This window comes from Heteronotia binoei, chromosome 4 (assembly GCF_032191835.1).
Source record: "Heteronotia binoei isolate CCM8104 ecotype False Entrance Well chromosome 4, APGP_CSIRO_Hbin_v1, whole genome shotgun sequence".
Classification (NCBI taxonomy): domain Eukaryota; kingdom Metazoa; phylum Chordata; class Lepidosauria; order Squamata; family Gekkonidae; genus Heteronotia; species Heteronotia binoei.
The window spans coordinates 111,508,879-111,528,574 of record NC_083226.1 but is presented as its reverse complement, the minus strand read 5'-3'; positions in this window follow the sequence as shown (position 1 = coordinate 111,528,574).

Sequence of the window (19,696 nt, the reverse complement as noted above, 5' to 3'; positions counted from 1 at the left end):
AACTCTTGTATTAATATGCTGGTTAATTTTTTTCTACTTGGGACTTCATTTTTTAAAATCAAAATCTCATTACATCTTCTAAAATAATAGACTAGGGGTGGCCAAACTTCTTAATGTAAGAGCCACATAGAAGAAACGTCATATTTTTGAAAGCCGCAAGATATGAATTTCAGATGTCTGAGAACCACAAGTTATGAACATGTTGGAGAGCTGCAAGACAGGAAGGCAGGCAGGCAAATAAATGGAGGAGGGAGGGAGAGGTGCAAAGAAATCAACTTTAACTTCAAATGCATTCTCCAAGCCACCAACTGGCTTGGGTTGGAGAAGTTTTTTAAAGAGAGAAATTCCTTCTCCAAGCAGGTCAACGGGGCAGTGGGGGTTTCAAGAGCCACACAATATATGTCAAAGAGCCACATGTGGCTCCCGAGCCACAGTTTGGCCACCCCTGTAATAGACTATAGAAGAGCTGCTTGAAAGCATATGGCACACAGAAAATGTACTAGCCCAGGGGTCCCCACCCCCGGTCCGCGGACTGCTACCAGTCTGCAGCCTGTTAACAACTGGGCCATGCAGCCTCACTGCCCCCCCCCCCCGCAGCACAACATAGCCTCGCAACCCCATAGCCCCCGTGATACCTACTCCTCTCTTTGTTTTCATAAGTTTAAGGCTGGGGGAAGGAGTGGAGAAGCACCTCCTTGTCTCTTTAACGGTCAACCCTTTCCTGCTGATCAGCTGATTGGTGGGGAAAACCATGGCGGCAGCAGCGAGTGACCCGTTGAAAAAGCAGTGCTGCCCTTGCCTCAGGTCACTTGCTACCGTCGCTGTGGTTTTCCCTGCTGATCAGCTGATCAGTAGGGGGTTGGCCTTTAAAGAGTCTGGGAGGCACTTCACCGCCCCTTCCTGGGCCTTAAACACGTGAAAATGGAGGGGGGAGGTGCCACGGGGGGTGGGGGACTGAATTCGGTGCCCTATCCTGCCAGTCCTGGGGCTGCGTTGGGTAGGTCAGCCCTGGGGCCAGTCCCTGGGGCCAAAAAGGTTGGGGGATACTGTACTAGCCTGTTTTATCTTTTGTAGCATCATAAAATTACAGATCAGATTTCTTGAATGTATCCACAATTTAAGGCAAAGTAAAAACTGTACCAAGTTTTTTTTTTTGAGGGGGGTACACAATTAAGTTCATTCTTCCTCTGCATGTCTTTGGAAGAGATATTAAACTATATTAGAGTGCTGTATTTTCAAAGCTGCAATTGGAAAATGAAATGGGAAGTGCCAATGATTATTAACTTAGATCACAGATGAATACTATCATGCAAATCTTTTTACTTTGTACATGAAATACAATGGAATTTTAATATAATTGTAAATACAATGAAATTGTAATCTTTATCATAAACAAAAAACATAGATAAATACATCTTCCCAAACACAATTCAAATCATCTGTGGTTTTATTCATAGCTCATTGAGAACCAAAATGGCCAATTATAAGCAGGAATCAAGAAAAGTCATAAACTCACAGCCTATGCTGAGAGCAAAGGGTTGTATTCTCTAAGTTTATAATGAAGATATAAAAACAATTTCCATCTAATCACTTCAAATTACTAACCAGTGTCAAACAAATAGGAGTGCATACATTAACAAAAGCTATGGATATTTTCTAGTTTATTATGTGAACAACACTATCACTATACAATTATTATTGTTCCATTAACAATTCTACAAATGACTATCTATTGGGGAAACACATACCAAGCTTTTCACAAAAAGATTTCCCTTGTACAATACCAAATAACATTTAAAAGTGCATTTTTATTGTCTTTAAACAATGTTAGCTTCACAATGAAAAACTCTGGGGGGGGGAGGGGTTGCCCTTCCAATTACAAAAGAGGATCAGTTGTGAACTTTATTCAGTTTCTCTGCTTGAGAACATAGCCAATTTGAGTAGTGTTAAAAATATAAGGAAGCTAATTGACTTCATAAACATACAGTTCAAGTACTATGTTATGAAACTTCAGTAACATACACATTTCAGTTAAGTTGAAATTTATCTAAAATTCTGTTTTGGGTTTCATTTTTTAGCATTCCATTTTAAAATTTGCTATAATCACAAAACTTGAAGAAGTAACTCTACTTCGCTAATAATCATTACTGCCTTAACAAGTCATAGTTTTACTTAGTAACTGTAAAGTACTAGGGTCGGCGCAGTAAGAGACAAGAGTCGGAGAGTGATTTCAGCAAGCTTTACTTCAGGAACACACACACACAGACTGAGCTCTGTTCAAACTGTTCAAACTTCCCGTTCCTTTATACAATTCTTGCCCCCTTCTGATTGGTCCTTAACTATCTACAGGGATTGGCTATTTACAGGGCCCTAAGGGCCTATCAGGGTACAGTATGAGCCTGGATGTTGATTGGCTACTTATGTTTCAATCCTTCCCCTGATTGGGCATGCTTAGGCCTTCTCTGGAACCCTGGTGTGGAGTTCAAGCTCTGGCTTGTTCGGCTTCCCTCCAAAAGTAACAGTTCTCCCATTTGAGCCTAGGACACAACACCCCTCCCCCCATAGTTCCAGCTATCAGGTAACATAGTCCTGGAGATATGCCGGAGGGCGGCGGTCTCGTGTCGAGCGTCGGAGCTCCGAGGGGACTGGGCGTTCTGACTCGGTTGGTGGTTCCGTGGCTGCAGAGCTGGAGACATCTGGGACGGCGGCCCCGGGAGACCTGGGTTCAGCTGCGCAGTCGGGGTCTCTTCCTCCAGGGGTCTCCTCCCTCCGGGGGTCTCTGGCCGAAGCAGGCTCCATGGAACCCTGTTCTGTGTAGGGCTCTCGGGGACTTATGTTGTATGGATCTGGAGCCTCTGACCTTGGCTCCCTGGCAGGCAGGCGACCACGGAGTTGGTCGATGTGTCGCCTCAGGATATGTCCACCCTCCAAGGTCACTGCATAGGAGACCGGTCCGGTGACGTGGTCCACCTTTCCAGGGAGCCAGGCGGGGCCAGTGGTGGCATAGTTCTGTGCCCACACTGTCTCACCTGGGTAGAACCCTCTGGGGGCTTTAAGGTGCCGGTCGCCTGTCTGGGGCTCGGTTAGGGTGCAGCTTGTCCAGCAGGGTGCTGATGCGGTGGCCCATGAGGAGTTCTGCTGGACTGCAACCTGTGGAGGCGGTGGGTGTGGTCCGGTAGGCCATTAGGAAACACGCCGTGTCTTTTGGCCAGTCTGAGGGGCCCAGACGTTTCAAGGCCTCCTTTGCCGTGCGCACCATCCGCTCTGCCTGGCCGTTGGTGGCTGGATGAAACGAGGCAGAGCGAATGTGCCTGATGAGGTTCCTGGCCAAGAAGTCCTGGAACACTGCAGACATGAATGCTGTGCCGTTGTCAGTGACGATGGTCTCCGGAAAACCGTGGGTTGCAAAGATGGCCCTCAGAGCCCTGATGGTTGCTTGCGATGATGGCGAGGGCGCCTGGACCACCTCCAACCACTTGGAGTACGAATCCACTAGTATGAGTAAAGTCCGCCCATGGAAGGGGCCAGCATAGTCCATATGCAGTCTTGACCAGGGGGTTTTGGTGGATTCCCATGATTGCACTGGGCCACGTGGGGGGTCAGGCCTTGACACCTGGCAAGTCGGGCACCTTTTAACCCAAGCCTCAATTTCTGCATTGAGGCCGGGCCACCAGACATAGCTCCGTGCGAGAGCCTTCATGCGGACTATGCCCAGGTGTGCCTCGTGCAGGGCTCTCAGCACTTGGTCTTGCAAGGGTTTGGGGATGACAACTCTGTTGCCCCATAGTAGGCAGCCTTTGTGGGTGGATAGTTCGTCTTTCCGGGCTGCAAACGGAGTAAATTCCGGCCCAGTCGAGCCCTTGGGCCACCTCCTCCCCACCCAGTCCAAGACACGGGAGAGGACTGGATCACGAGCGAAGCGGGCAGCAATGTCGTGGGCGAGCAATGGCCTGTCCGGAAGCATGTCCATCAGTAGGATCTGATGAGCCGGGGCTGGATCGGGATCCACGTCAGGCAAGGGGAAGCGGCTCAGGGCGTCAGCATGGCCCATTGCCTTGCCCAGGCGATGCACTAGGGTGTAAGTGTAGCCGGCTAGAAAAATGGACCAACGGAGGACCCGTGGGGACAACACCTGAGGGGTCTGCCGGTCCGATGCAAAGAGGCCCAAGAGGGGTTTGTGGTCCGTATAGAGGGTAAAGGGCCGGCCGTAGATGTAATCATGAAATTTTTTGACGCCGGCCATGACTGCCAACCCTTCTTTGTTGATTTGGGCGTAGTTCTGCTCCGCCGACGAGAGGGTCCGCGAGTAGTACGTGATAGGGACTTCGGTCCCATCAGGGAGTCGGTGGCCCAGAACTGCCTCCACGCCGTAAGGGGATGCGTCGCATGCAAGGACCAAGGGCAGGGTATCGTCTAAATGGGCAAGGACGGAGTTGGACATCAGGAGGCCCTTGATATCCTGGAAGGCTTTAGCGTGCTGGCAGCCCCATGCCCAGGGTCGGTTCTTGTCTAGAAGTCGGTGCAGGGGTTCGGCCACCGCTGCCTTGTGGGGGAGAAAAGCATGATAAAAGTTTAGGAGGCCGAGGAAGGCCTGGCGTTCTTGCTTGTTGGTGGGCGCTGGAGCATCTCTGATGGCACGCAGCTTGGCGTCGGAGGGGTGGACCCCCTGGGCATCGATGGAGAACCCCAGGAATTCCACCCGATCCACGCCCAGGAGGCACTTCTCCCGTTTGACCTTGAGGCCGGCTGTTTCAAAACGTTGTAGGACTCCTCTAAGGCGAGCGGCGAATTCTTCAGGCGAGGCTGCCGCGATCAGCACATCATTGAAGAATGGAGTGACTCCAGGAAGTCCTTTTAAAAGGGAGTCCATTAGTTCCTGGAAGAACCCCGGAGCCACACTCATGCCAAATTGCAACCGCTTTACTCTAAAGGCCCCCCGGTGGGTCACAATTGTTTGAGCGTTGGCGGTGGCGTCATCCACCGGCAGCTGTTAGTAAGCTTGGGCCAAGTCCAACTTGCCGAAAATTTTTGCGCCAGCTAGGGTGGCTAGAACGTGGCTGACGATGGGCACAGGGTATGCGTGGGCCTGAAGAGCCTTGTTGAGGGCGCACTTATAGTCTGCACAAATCCGCACCTCCCCACTGGGCTTGACTGGATTCACGATGGGAGTTTCCCAGGTTGCGTGGGTGACAGGCTCTAGTATTCCCTGTGCAATCAGTTTATCCAGTTCCTCCTCAATTTTAGGCTTGGGCACGAATGGAACTCGCCGCGCTTTAAGCCTAATAGGCCGCACTGTGGGGTTGAGGTGTAGTGTAACCGGGGGACCCGTGTAGCAGCCCAAGGTGCCATCGAAAACGGCCAGGAACTCTTTGCAAACCTTGTTAAAGTCCACTCCGACAGTCTTATTGACCCCCCTGATCTCTAGTCCCAGGGGCTTGAACCAGTCGAGACCCAAAAGGTTTGTAAGATGGTTCTTGACCACTAGCACTTGTAGCTGGCCCTTGAACCCCTTGTATTGGACTGGGACCGGGCCCACTCCCAAGATAGGCACCTTGTTCTTTTGGAAGTCCACTAAGGTAAACCCCGAGTCCCTGAGACGAGGCCTCAGCCTGGTAGGAATTTTAAAAAATGTCTCTGCCGCTATAATAGATGATGCTGACCCAGAGTCCACCTCCATTTGGCAGGGCACCCCCCCGATCCCTACATTGACCCGGATTTTGGAGGGCCTGACTGGTGAGGGTAGGTACTGTACCGGGTATCGGTGGGCGTGGAGAGCGTCGACCTCGAAGTCTGGCTGGCCTTCGGAGTGCGCAGATCTTTGCGGGACGCGTGCTTGGGATTTGGATCTGCAGGCGCAGGCGATGTGGCCTTCCTTGTTGCAGAGTCGACAGGTGGCATTCCGGAATCGGCAGGTCTTCCGCTCGTGCTGGCCCCCGCAACTAGCACATGCAGGTGGTGTCTTGTGTCTCATGCCTTGTGGGACGTGGGTGGTCTTCCTTCCTGCTGAATGATAGCCGGTTTGTAGAGCTCTGTCCTCTTCCGAGTCCTCAGTAGATGGTTCAGGGTTGATCTGGTGTGCCGCAGCCTGTCTTGTCGGCCGTGGCTCTGCTGATCTGCCCTTCTCCCAGCTGGTGGCCATGTCGATTGCCTTTGTTAGGTTGCAATCGGAGAGGGACAGGAGTTTCCGCACTAGTTTTTTGTCCCTCAAGCCCCATACAAACTGGTCGAGAAGGGCTACGTTGAGGTCTGTGAAACTGCATTGGCTTGCCACCCGGCGCAGGCTTGTTAAGAACGCCATGGTGGTTTCGCCTGCCTTCTGTGTCCTTTGTCGGAAGTCCCAGTGCCGGGTGAGCTTGGTTGGCTGGGGCTGGAAATACCTCTCCAGAGCGCTGATGATGTCATCCACCGGCGTCTCTGAGAGCTTCCTGGGTTGGAGAAGAGCCCTGGCTAAGTCCACGGTCTCCGTGCCACACGTACTGATAAGCAGAGCTCTCTGCATGGTAGTCTCTGTAATCTTCCGGAAGGTCAGGTATGACTGGAAGCCTTCGACCCACGAGTCCCACAGCTCGGGGCGATCGATGCTAAAGGGCTGTATGAGGTTGGCTGGAGCCTCCATTCTTGGCAGCACGTCTGGGCGGCTTGTGAGCTGGGATGTGCGCAGAGCGGAGGTGCGGACCCAGATGGCTTGGATTTAGCCGCCTTTCCGTGTTCCTGGTTCTGTTGCTGGTTCTTACTGGAATCCCATCCTCGTCGCCAGTGTAAAGTACTGTGGTTGGCGCAGTAAGAGACCAGAGTCGGAGAGTGATTTCAGCAAGCTTTACTTCAGGAACACACACACACAGACTGAGCTCTGTTCAAACTTCCCGCTCCTTTATACAATTCTTGCCCCCTTCTGATTGGTCCTTAACTATCTACACGGATTGGCTATTTACAGGGCCCTAAGGGCCTATCAGAGTACAGTATGAGCCTGGATGTTGATTGGCTACTTATGTTTCAATCCTTCCCCTGATTGGGCATGTTTAGGCCTTCTCTGGAACCCTGGTGTGGAGTTCAAGCTCTGGCTTGTTCGGCTTTCCTCCAAAAGTAACAGTTCCCTCCAAAAGTAACAGTTCTCCCATTTGAGCCTAGGACACAACAGTAACAAAGCTTTCTTGTGGCTTATATTTGACATTGAGCAACATAGTATAACTTTTTTTTTTTTTTTTTACAAAAGGCCTTTCACATTTTGGTTTGGCAGTGTTTAACCTTTAAGAGAAAATCCTTTTTGCTTCTGAACAGTAAGCAGAGATGGGGAGGGAGGAGTCAAGAAGTCCATTGATTTCCCTTCTCTTCTCTACATCCCAAACTTGGGCTGCAGAGCAAAGAAGATAAATGAGTTCATTCTTCCCTCCATTTTACAATGCAGAGAATAAAAGCATCACATTTGTCCATGCTTATATGGGAAGGGATTATTTCTTTTAACCCTACAATTGGCAATGCAGAGATTAGAAGACAGCATCTGATCAAGGGCAATTTGTAGTGGGTGGGAGGGAGTTTAGAGGGGAGGGAAGAACTCCCTTTTAGAACTTCACTGTGTAGCTATTTTGCTGTGGATGGGGTGGCTAAAAACCCAGGCTCCCAGGTGATCTCCCCAATAATTTGTGAACTGAATGAAGAGTCAATTCCTGATAGAAATGTGCTTTCATGGAAGGAATGCCACAGTTACTCTCCCACTTGTGACAGGTTGACCTTAAAGAAAATAATTGGAAGTTACACCACATTAAGAATTTTGAGACAAGTAGACAATTAAGGCATTTTTAGACAAGGAGAAGCCTTCATTAGCCCTCTACTCCTAATGGTTCTGAATGAATTAGTTAATGAGATATAAAAGTTAGCAGCCATTCCCAGGAAGTAAAGATAACAAGATGAGTGACACGAGGAATTTTTTTAAAAAATGTCTCTTGTCGATCAGTCTTATTGCTGAGCTGAATCTTTGTTACTTTGTTAAAAAAAAGCTGAATATTTTTAAACACTATTGAGTAATATCATAGTCTCTTATCACTAGATGAGTGAATATGTATTTTGTTGCATTGACACGCAAATAATTTACGCTGAACAAACTACAGTTATTTTGGTAATTAGCTCTTTTCTCATCCTTAAAGTGGTACAGTGAAGAAGGATGAGGTACTAGATTGGTCGCTTTTCATTTGTAAAGTAGTCTAAAACTTCTAAGACAAACAGAAGTTTTGCTAGGAGATTGAAGTTGGTTTCTTATTCATAGTTCCTTATTCATTACTTATTTGTGAATTCAACCAAAAACACTGAAGGGAGTTTGAAAGCTCTGAACCCCAAAATAAGGTCTAGACTCCCATATATCATACACCCCCTTGTTCAGGGTACTCTGCCCTTTGAGGAGACATGTGCTGCTTCATGGTCCAAAGAGCGGTTCTCATGCCAGCTGCTCCAGAGCAAGGTGCCCCCAGGACATTCAAACAGGCAGACACTGGGATCAGGCTATACCCCAAAACAATCTGATGCAGTAGAATAAAGTTCTGACATTACAAATCACAAGATTGAGAAACCTGTAGGAGAACACTTCAACCTTCCAAGAATTCAATGAGTGACCTCAAAGTTTTATTGAAAAGGAACTTCAGGAACTGAATGGAAAAGGAAATTGCTGAATTACAAGTTATTACAACACTCGAAACAACCCTTTCTAGGATTTAACAGGGATATTGGTTTCTTATCTCACTACATATGCTAAACTCATTCAATTCTTACATACATAGTCTCAACAAGAAGGGCTATACATCGTCTGTATTTTAGTATATTTCTTATTTGGAACAGTATTTTGGTATAGTGATTGTAATGCAATGCAATGTAAAATTGGAATGTATTTCTCTGACATAACATTGCACCCCACTCCAAAGGCAAAAAGAAAGCTGTTAGTTACCTACATGCTCGAGAGGAGACACATGGAGCATAACAATGGAGTCTCAGCTAAACTCTTAGCTTTCCACAATTAGGAAGGACACTTTTACACATTTATCTTCTTTTTTGATGTATTTATTGCTTCACCGTTGCCCCTTAATTAAATCCAAACAAGTGTTGACCATATAAACTTGTTATCCTTGCTTTGTCTTTGCATATCTTAAAACATCTTCATCATGTTGCATGCTCATTTGCTGTTCAGCCTCTGCACATGTTTGAACTGTCACCTTCAATTTCAATGTATCTGAGGAAGTGAGTGTGTGCACACAAAAGCTCATACCTTGAATAAAACGTCATTGGTCTTAAAGGTACCACTAGATTTAAACTTTGTTGCATTACCTAAATACATTATCATAATTTGTATATTGTTGTAAGAATTAGGTGATCATTATTATCCTCATTTTGTGGTAAGGAAACTGAGATAAAGTGATAGTAGTTTGTCTAAATGTCTTTAGTGAATTCATGGTAGATGTGAGATTTGTATGTGGGATTTCCTGCTTGCCAGCTTATAGTAGGTTCTTGAGGAAACTTGAGGAAAATACACAGCAAAAGCACTGCACTTTCCTGCACTGCTAGGCAATATAAGAATCTTGGGAATATGCTACTCCATAAGAATTCATAATGGCATGGGAAAGAGCATGGTATGGATGTATTTGCTTGGTCTTGAAAACACTTACATTAACTTGTCAAACAGAAAAGAGTGGTACAGTAGCTTTACCCGGGCCTAGGTCACATATATAAAACACACACACAATTAAATCATACAATCCAGAATTCCATGTATGCACTCAATATCTTTTAAGTTGTGTGTCGCCCAACCTTAATAGACTGTTGAATGCAACAGTATCTGTCTGTGGATATCTACATCTGGAGACTGGGGTCCTGAATAGACAAGCCAGATCTTTCTAAAAACCTGAGAAAGGCCTTAAGCTTGCAGAAAATTCTGAAATCTGAAAAAAATACATTGGGGGGGGGGGAACCCTACCAAAAAATTAAGAAATAAGTGTCTGTAGCTTTAAGAAATGAATGGTCTCTGAGGGGCTATTGTGGGAGTTGCCAGGCAGCCACATCAATATTGCCAGTCTTCTGGGTTCTGTCAGTAAAGGTCAGAGGAAAAAGTCAGGACCCTTTCAAAGCTATTTTGGACTTGGCCACCCCTTCTCCCCATTCCTCTGCCCTTGAAGCAGGAACCACTGAGACCAGACTCAGCAGCAACTACCCAGTGATTCACTACCACATGTGTTGCATAACTCACCCCAGCCCAGCAGTAACCACCTGTTGACTACTACTATTTGACAGCAGCCACCACATGAAAGCCAGTGTGATGTAGTGGTAAGATCTAGAAGATCCAGGTTAAAATCTTCACTTTCTGAGCAAGTTACACCTTATCAGTGCAACTTACCTCACAGGGCTATTGTCAAGATTAAATGGAAGAAAGGAGAATGATGAAAACCGATTTGGATCAATGTGAGAAAGGAAACTAGAGATAGTTGAAGATATGGATGGCTGCCAGGAAGAGGGCAATAGTGTGTAGAGGGGAATACAGCGGAAAGTGAGGTGGATTTCCAGCTTGTCAACGTAAGTAATTCTCAGCATGGCCCTGTATGTAGATACTTTAGTTCAAAGACTGAAGCCATGAGCAGGTAAGACTTATCTTTCTACAAACCTATCTTTTTATACATTTACTTTCTAAATAAAATTACATCTACATGTCATAAAAAGTGTATATAGAGGTGAAAAAAGCAAAATGTACATATGCACACCTTTGACAATCTACACTAAATCATACAATCATAGAGTCATATAATTGGTTTCTCTGATTCTAGTGCAGAATGTCAGTTTGGGGACAGGGCTGAACCCAGGATTAAAGGTCTAGTGAGAATTGGTCGCAGTCTCATTATCACAGAATGCTAAGTTTTCTGTAGGGTTATAATGCAAATGAAGTTAAAGTTTCTCCATCAGCCACCTCACAAATTCATTAAATGAAGTAGGAAATGAGTTGTGGTAAATACATAAATATGGTATAAATTATTTTACTTCATTGACAAATTCCTTTGACAATTTTTTTCCAGCTGATCTTTGCAATAATTCAGCGTTCCTTCCAAGTAAATTTATTTACAATTTAATTCAGTTTTTTTTTAAATACTTTTTACATGCATGTTAGTGGAGCCATATGATTTTTAAAATGAACTAAAGGCAAGAATAGTATTCTATTTCCAAAATTTGAACATAGCAAGTGTTGGGGGAATGAAGAGTGCAGGAACCTGTTTATGGACTCCCATTCTGGGAAGGAAGAGAAACTTGTTTCCCAATTACATTGAGAGAGAGAGAGTTGTTTCAAAATACCTCTTATTTATTTAACTTCAAACCCAAATATAAAACCCTTTAAAACATATCAAAATCTGGTATGCAGCATACAACATTAATTCAAATGCAATACTTAAACACTGGTGCACAGTAGCTCTATAAAGGATATCCTTGGATGCTCTCATCAAGACCCAGAAAAGAAAGTGGTTGGAAAGAACAACCCTGAACAAGATTAAATTCAGACATTAAATATCCTTTTTCCATCCATAGGAGTCAATGTAACTGTCAATCAACTCTGTAATGAGCATCTGACATACATCTCTGATGTGCATGACAAAGCTCAGCCTATTCTTTCTATCTCTGGGGGTAAAGAAAATCAGGGAAAGCTAGGGTGACTCAGGATGATTCAGAGAGTCAAGGAAGCTAGGTTTTGATTATCTAATTAAACTCTGACAGTTGTACCACTACCTCCTGGAAGGTAGAAACAGTTCAAAAGGCAAAAGTCATGTAAGGCAAAAGTCATGTATGCTGTTATTGGTACCAGAAGGCCACATCATCAGCAGTTTGGCAGCCTCATGGGAAGCAGAACCAAAGATTCAACTATGGAAGGTGATTTACTATAGAAATTAAAGCAACAGGTTTAGCAGATAACTGAGGCTCAATCCAGCCCTAATTCTGTGACAGCCAATCAATTGTGATAGATGATTTGGATGACATAGCTAGTTAGCTAGATGATAGCTAACTGGATGGATGGATAGATAGATAGATAGATAGATAGATAGATAGATAGATAGATAGATAGATATCCAGCCAGCCCAAGCAGGCCTCGCTCACCTGGGGCCCTCCTGGGCTGTCTCCCCTCCCCCACAGTCAAAAGACCAGCAAGTCAACCACCATCCAAAATCACTTAAGAAGTGGAGAAAGGGTGGGGCTTCTGGTTTGGGAATCGTGCTGAGCTGACCTCTCCTCTAAATGGGGACAGACTTAAGCCTCTGTTCAGAGTAGGAAAAGGCTTTTTTTGACCTTCTGCCTACATTTCTCAGTTAGATATTTGTCCAAGATACGCACAGAAACTCAGAGGAGGTACGTTGGGAGCTCTTTAGAGGCTTTGAGGGACCACTGATAGGGAGCTACGTTGGGAGCTCTTTAGAGGCTTTGAGGGACCACTGGAGAAGAGTGGCGTTTTTCATCATCTACAGAGGTTTATAGAGCCATTCAATTGGCATAAGCTTGACAAGATCCTAAGCTCTTTTGGGACTGATGAACATCTGATATTTGAAGAGACCGAAACTAAGCTGGATATCAGTGGAGAGGTACTGATTATAATCTTTCGCTCTGGGACTTTTTTAAGGCAAACCAAATAATTTTGGAAGGTGGGAAGGAGTGATCTAGAAAAAGGGGAAGACAAAGAAAAGAAAGATTGAATTTTGGACTTTGTTAAAATAAGGACAATGCTAAAAATTAGGAAAGAAGTTTTTGTTTGAAATACCCGTGGTCATCGATGAAAGCATTAACGTCACGGCTCTGCATTCTCTACAATCAGCACAGGAAATACATTAAAGATCGTGAGACTTGGATAACATTGAGGATGAGACTTGGTGCCTAGCAAAGCAGGAAGTAAGAAGAGAAGTGAGACTAATAAAAACTGTGAGATTTGGATACCATTGAGAACAGGATTTGCTGCCTAGCAAAGCAGGAAGTAATAAGATAAGAGAGACGAACAAGAAGGCCTACTCTAGGAATTTTCTACTATAGAGAAATTGCGATTGCCATTTTGAAGAAAATAAAACTTTTAAAAATTAATATCTAAGCCCAGAAAGGTTGTAGAAAGGCAAAATTAGGCTTATTTAAAAGGGCAAGCTCTAAGCTATTGAATCTGTTGTTTGGATTTTGATTTTGAGATGTTAACATTTTCATAGGCTTTCTTTAATGTCAGAGCCAAAAGCAACACATACAAGAGCTCTCTCTTTGAAAAAAATGCAAGACCAACTAGAAGCAATGGAAGCTAGAATAATGAAAGGGGTTGATAAGATGCTAACAGCTTGTAAAAAAAGAACTTTAAAAAGATATTGGAGATCTTAAAAAGGAAGTGGAAGGGGGGGGCGGAGCGTCGCGATACAATGGCGGATGCAATTTAAGCTAGCTCCGGTCGCCTCCTTCCCCAAACTCTTCAGAAATCAACAAAATAAACTCTGATGTCTACAAAAACAAAAGGAAAAGCCGTCCGAAGTAAGAAGAAGCAAGATTCTAAAAAGGAAACCTTGGTATCAGCATTCTTCTTGCCAGAAAACGTGCTAAAGGTGGGTGGCCCGATCTCGTGCTCCCCAGACAGCCTTAACATGGCGCCCAGCCCGACTTCTCCTAAGCCTGCTGACGCTTCCCATTCCGACAGCGAAGCAGAAAGACCAATCAACAAAAAAGACTTAGACCTATTAAAAAAAGGAAGTGGAAGATTTTAAAAATGACATGGTGATGGTCACAAAAAAAATCCAGGATGTAGAGCAGAAAGTTAAAGTACATGATTCCACCTTGTTAAAGCTGCAAGAGAAGGTGACAATACATGACTGCAGACTGATGGAAACTCAAGCTCATCTGAGAGGAATACCTGAAGGGGAGGGAACTGACTTAAAGGAATATATGGTGAAAATAATTGCTGACTTTTTGGAGGAAGATCCTGAAGGGACTAGAAATATGTATGATAATATGTATAGAGTTAACTCATCATATGCCAAGAACAAAAATTTGCCAAGAGATATAGTTATAAAATTTATGACAAAAGACATGGCAGGGAAAATTTTGAATAAAAATTTCCAAAAGACTCTGATAGTAGGAGAGAGCAGAGTCAGAATAATGAAAGCGTTGCCAAGACAAGTGATAAATGATAGGAAAATGTACAAGAAACTGACAGAGAAATTGCATGCTAATGAAATAAGATATAGATGGATAATACCTGAAGGCTTGAGTTTTGAGCTACATGGAAGGAGGATTACAGTTACAAATGCACATGAGTTGTCTAGTTTTTATGAACAAAACAAAGACTTTGCACCATGATGGATTACAAATTATTATCTTGGAATGTAAATGGATTAAATTCACCACAAAAAATAAAAGAAACATTTCATTGGATTAAAAAACAAAATTGTAACATAATTTGTTTACAGGAAGTTCATATACAACAAAAGGATTACAAATTTTTATAGAATAAACAATTAGGGCTGGGATTTTTTTCATTGGCTGAACAAAAGGAAAGGGGCATGTTTTTTTATATTAATCAACAATTAGAGCCAAAATTGGTATTTAAAGAAGAAGAAGAAGATGAAGATATTGGATTTATATCCCGCCCTCCACTCTGAAGAGTCTCAGAGCAGCTCACAATCTCCTTTACCTTCCTCCCCCACAACAGACACCCTGTGAGGTGGGTGGGGCCGGAGAGGGCTCTCACAGCAGCTGCCCTTTCAAGGACAACTCACTGAGAGCTATGGCTGACCCAAGGCCATTCCAGCAGGTGCAAGTGGAGGAGTGGGGAATCAAACCCGGTTCTCCCAGATAAGAGTCCGCACACTTAACCACTACACCAAACTGGCAAAGATGGAAGATATATAGCAGTAGAGATAATGATTAATGGGGAAAAAACATTGTTATTAGGACTGTATGCACCAAATGGTGCAAAAGATGCTTTTTTAAAAGACATTATCAGATAGCTGAATGAAGTGACTTATGACCAGATCTTTATGATGGGAGATTTTAATGGAACAATACAGAATAAAATAGATAGATCTGGCCAAAAAAGTAATAAGGAAGGAAAATTGCCAAAATCATTTTTTGAATTGGTTAAACAAGAAAATTTGGAAGATATTTGGAGAAAATTTAACCCTGAAGTAAGAGACTATACTTTCTTTTCAGCAAGACACAATACTTCTTCCAGAATTGACATGTTATGGAGTACTAAGGATTTGGGCCTTATAACTAAAAAAGTAGAGAGTCTTCCAAAGATAAGTGCGGATCATAATCCAATATTATGGGCTACAAAATTGCAAAGAAAAACAAGAAGATGGAGAATAAATGAAGATTTGCTACAAAATAAAGAAATTGTAACATTTTTAGAAAATGAAACTAAAGCTTTTTTCCAAATAAATGACAAAGATGATATAGAGTTCCAGATGGTATGGGATGCTTACAAAGCTGTAATGAGAGGAATATTGATTACATTAAACAATAAGGATAAAAGAGTGAAAGAAAAACAGAGATTGGACATTCAAAATGAGATAAAGAAAAAAGAAGGGGAACTGAGAAAAAGACCAGGGAAAAAGAAAATTATAAGGGAGATTACTATATTACAAACCCAAATGAGACATTTATTGAATAAAGAAGTAGAATGGAATTTGAAAAAAAAAACTGCATCAGAAATCTTTTGAGGGTGCAAATAAACCTGAGAAGTATTTAGCCTGGCAACTAAAGAAAAAGAGAGAAAGTAAAATTATTAATAAAATTGTGGCTGATGGAAGAGAGATAGTAGATCAAGAAGGAATAAAAAGACAATTTTTAAGTATTATGCTAATTTAGTTAAGGGTGTGAAGATAAAAAAAGAAAAGATTGAAGCGTATTTGCAAAATATTAAAATAGCACCCTTAACTGAATATATGAAGAAAATTTTGAATGATCCAATTGAAAAAATTGAAATTGAAGCAGCAATTAATGCAATGAAAATGGGAAAAGCACCTGGGCCAGATGGATATACGGCTAAATTTTTCAAAACCTTTAAAGAATTAGTACCAAAACTGCAAAAATTGATGAATATGATAAGAATAAAAGGAAAAATACCAAACACTTGGAAGATGTTACGAATGTACAGAACTACAGACCAATTTCATAATTAAATAATGATTATAAGATATACAAAAGAATCTTGGCAGAACGACTTAAACAATATTTGATTATCAAAGATTTCAGGTTTTCATGGCTGGTAACATCATTAGGGTTTGTAGAATCTTTCGGGATCAAGTGCCGTGTTCTACTGGAGAAAGTTTTCCTTCCAGACGTTTCGTTCTCAGCTGTGGAGAACATCCTCAGTGGCGTTGCAGCCGGAGCAGGCGCTCAGACCTTCTTGGCTGCTGTGCATTGAGTGGGGCCAGGGCTGCTGGAGAACTGCTATTTGTAGGCTGGAGGGGGTGTGATGAAAGGGCAATTGGTTTGTGGATGTGCCCATTGTTTGGTGGGGCTTCCTGGGAGGGTAGTGATAAGGAAACTGGCTGTTGAATGTAACCATTGTTCTGTGTTAATTGCTGGGAAGTTTGGAAGGGGTTTGAAGATAAGGAAGATGGTTGTTGACTGTGCTGATTGTTCTGTGGAATTTGCTGGTTGTTCTGAGACTTTCTGCAATTTATAGTCTGTAGGGTGTTTTGCAGAGCTGGGTACCAAGATTGGTGGATGGAAATGCCTTCTTCCTTTCTCTTAAAATTGTGCTGGTGTTTGTATATCTCAATAGCTTCTCTGTTCAGGCGAGTATGATAATGTGAGACCGTAGAAACGACTTCAGTTCTTTCAAAGTGGATGACATGGTCTCCTTCTTGAAGTGCATGTTCAGCTACAGCTGATTTTTCTGGCTGAAACAAGCGACAGTGTCTCTTGTGTTCGGTGAGATGGGTGTTGATACTGCGTTGGGTAGTGCCAATGTAGACTGCACCACAGGAGCAGGGTATTTTGTAGACTCCAGGGGTTGAAAGTGGATCTCTCATATCTTTGGCCGAGCGCCACATGCAAGGTTTGTGGGATGCAAGCCCAGTCCCCCGCTCAGGCTTCCTGCACTGCAGGGGGTCGGGGGAGTCGGGGGTCACCTCTCGCGCACCTTGCAAGGCGCACAGGATGCAAGCCCCTTCCTCCGCTCAGCCTTAGGCTGGTCGAGGGGTGGGGGAACTGATGGTCGCCTCCTGCATGCCTTGCAAAGCACAAAGGACACAAGTCCCTTCCTCCACTCAGCCTTTCTGCAATGCAGGAAAGCTGATCGAGGCAGGGGAGCCAGCGGTCACCTGCTGCACATCTTGCAAGGTGTGCAGGACCAGAGTCCCAGCCCGGCTCATGGGGGAAGTGCCCAGCGGCATCCCCAGGCAGGGTGGTGCCCTAAGCAGCCATCTACCTGGCCACTCCCACGCACCAGCTCTGGCCACTAGGCTGTTCCACTTCCCCCCTCTATCTGCCGATCACCAGTAGGCTGTTCCTGAGGGTCAGCCAACTCTCATGAACAACATTGTGGTGAGCTCAATAGGTTATAGCAGAATAGGGGGACCACTGCTGCTCCTCTTAAGAGAAAGAAAACTTCATATTTCTTAACAAAGTTGTCAGATACAGAAATATCAACACAACAACCCTGTAAGTGGTTCATTGTTAATATCTTCAAGGTAAAAAACAGAATGAGAAGCTGTGGCTTGCCTAAGCTAAGGCTACATGTGAGGTCGGAGAGAGGTGTGTGCATGCTCTAAAAAGTAGAAGCCGAAGCCTTCCCCCTCTGAGAGAGAAAAAAAGATTTATGACCTAAAGGAATGTAAACATTTCTTTTACAGCGTGAAAGATAAAAGAGGAGTGTGATTAAGAAACAGAGAACAGTCTGACCTGAAAACTCAGCTTCTACCAGCCGTAAGGAAATTTTAATTTAACTTTCAAGATAAGGAGTCAGCACTGAAAGTGTTTGATTGTTTAAAATGGCAACGACTGTGAAAGGGCTATCGGAGCAAATGACGCAATTTCAGAACTTAATGTAAGAGTCTAGTGAGAAGTTAAGGGCAGAGATTGAAGGAGTGAGAAAAGAAATCTCCCAATTAAATATGGAACTAAAAGAAGTTAAAGCAACAGCATTAAGAGCTGAAAAAGCCACAAAAGAAGACAAGGAACAAATTAATCAGTTGAAGAATCAAATTACTGAGCTTTCGGACAGATGCTTTGCGATCCGAGGCTAGGTCAGACCACTGGTGATGGTTAATGCAACACGTACCAAGGGATTTCTTCAAGGAGTCCTTGTACCTCTTCTTTGGTGCTCCTCTATTTCGATGGCCGGTGGAAAGTTCGCCATACAGGACAATTTTGGGAAGGCGGTGGTTTTCCATCCTAGAGATATGCCCTGCCCAGAGCAGCTGCGTCTTCAACAACAATGCCTCGATGCTTGTAACCTCTGCCCGCTTGAGGACTTCAGTGTTGGTCACAAAGTCACTCCAGTGGATGTTGAGGATGGCGTGAAGGCAGCGCTGATGAAAGCGCTCAAGGAGTCGCAGGTGATGATGGTATAAAACCCACGATTCGGAGCCGTAGATGAGGGTTGTCATCACAACCGCTTTGTAAACATTGATCTTTGTGCCTTTTTTCAGATGCTTGTTGCTCCACACTCTTTTATGCAGTCGGCCAAATGCACGGTTTGCCTTTGCCAGTCTATTGTCAATCTCCTTGTCGATCTTGGCGTCTGAGGAGATGATGCACCCAAGGTAGCTGAACTGCTGGACTGTCTTCAAAACTGATTCACCCACAGTGATGCAAGGAGGGTGATAAACTTCCTGGGGTGCAGGCTGGTGGAGAACTTCTGTCTTCTTCAGACTAACTTCTAGGCCGAATGGCTTGGCAGCCTCTACAAAGCAGGACGTCATATGCTGCAGAGCTGATACCGAGTGGGAGACAAGTGCTGCATCATCAGCAAACAGTAGCTCTCGGATAAGTTTTTCCATTGTCTTGGAGTGGGCCTTTAGTCACCTCAGGTTGAACAGGCTGCCATCGGTGCGATAGCGGATGTAGACCCCATCGTCGTCATCTAAATCTACTGTGGCTCTTTGAAGCATCATGCTAAAGAAGATCATAAAGAGAGTTGGCGCGAGAACACAGCCTTGCTTTACACCTGTGCCTATTGGGAAGGGCTCCGAGAGATCGTTACAGTGTCTGAGTTGGCCTCGCTCGTCTTCATGTAGCTGGATGACCATACTGAAGAACCTTGGGGGACATCCTAAACGTTCCAAGATTTTCCACAGGCCGTTCCTGCTAAACCCACACTGGCTCTCTGGGAGGAGGTCTTCTGCAATGGTGCCAGGAGTATTCTAGCAAGGATTTTGCCTGCGATGGAGAGCAGGGTTATCCCCCGGTAGTTGGAGCAGTCTGACTTTTCCCCTTTGTTCTTATGTAGAGTAATGATGATTGCATTGCAAAAGTCCGGTGGTAGTTTGCCTTGTTCTCAGCAGGTGACAAGTACTTTGTGAAGTGTGCTATGTAGTACTATGCCCCCATGCTTCCAGATCTCTGGTGGGATTCCATCAACTCCCGCTGCCTTGCCATTTTTCAGTTGCTTGTTGGCTTTAACAGTCTCTTCTAGGGTGGGGATCTCATCCAACTCTGTTTTCACTGGTTGAAGTGGGGTGAGGTGGATTGCTGAATCTTGAACTACGAGATT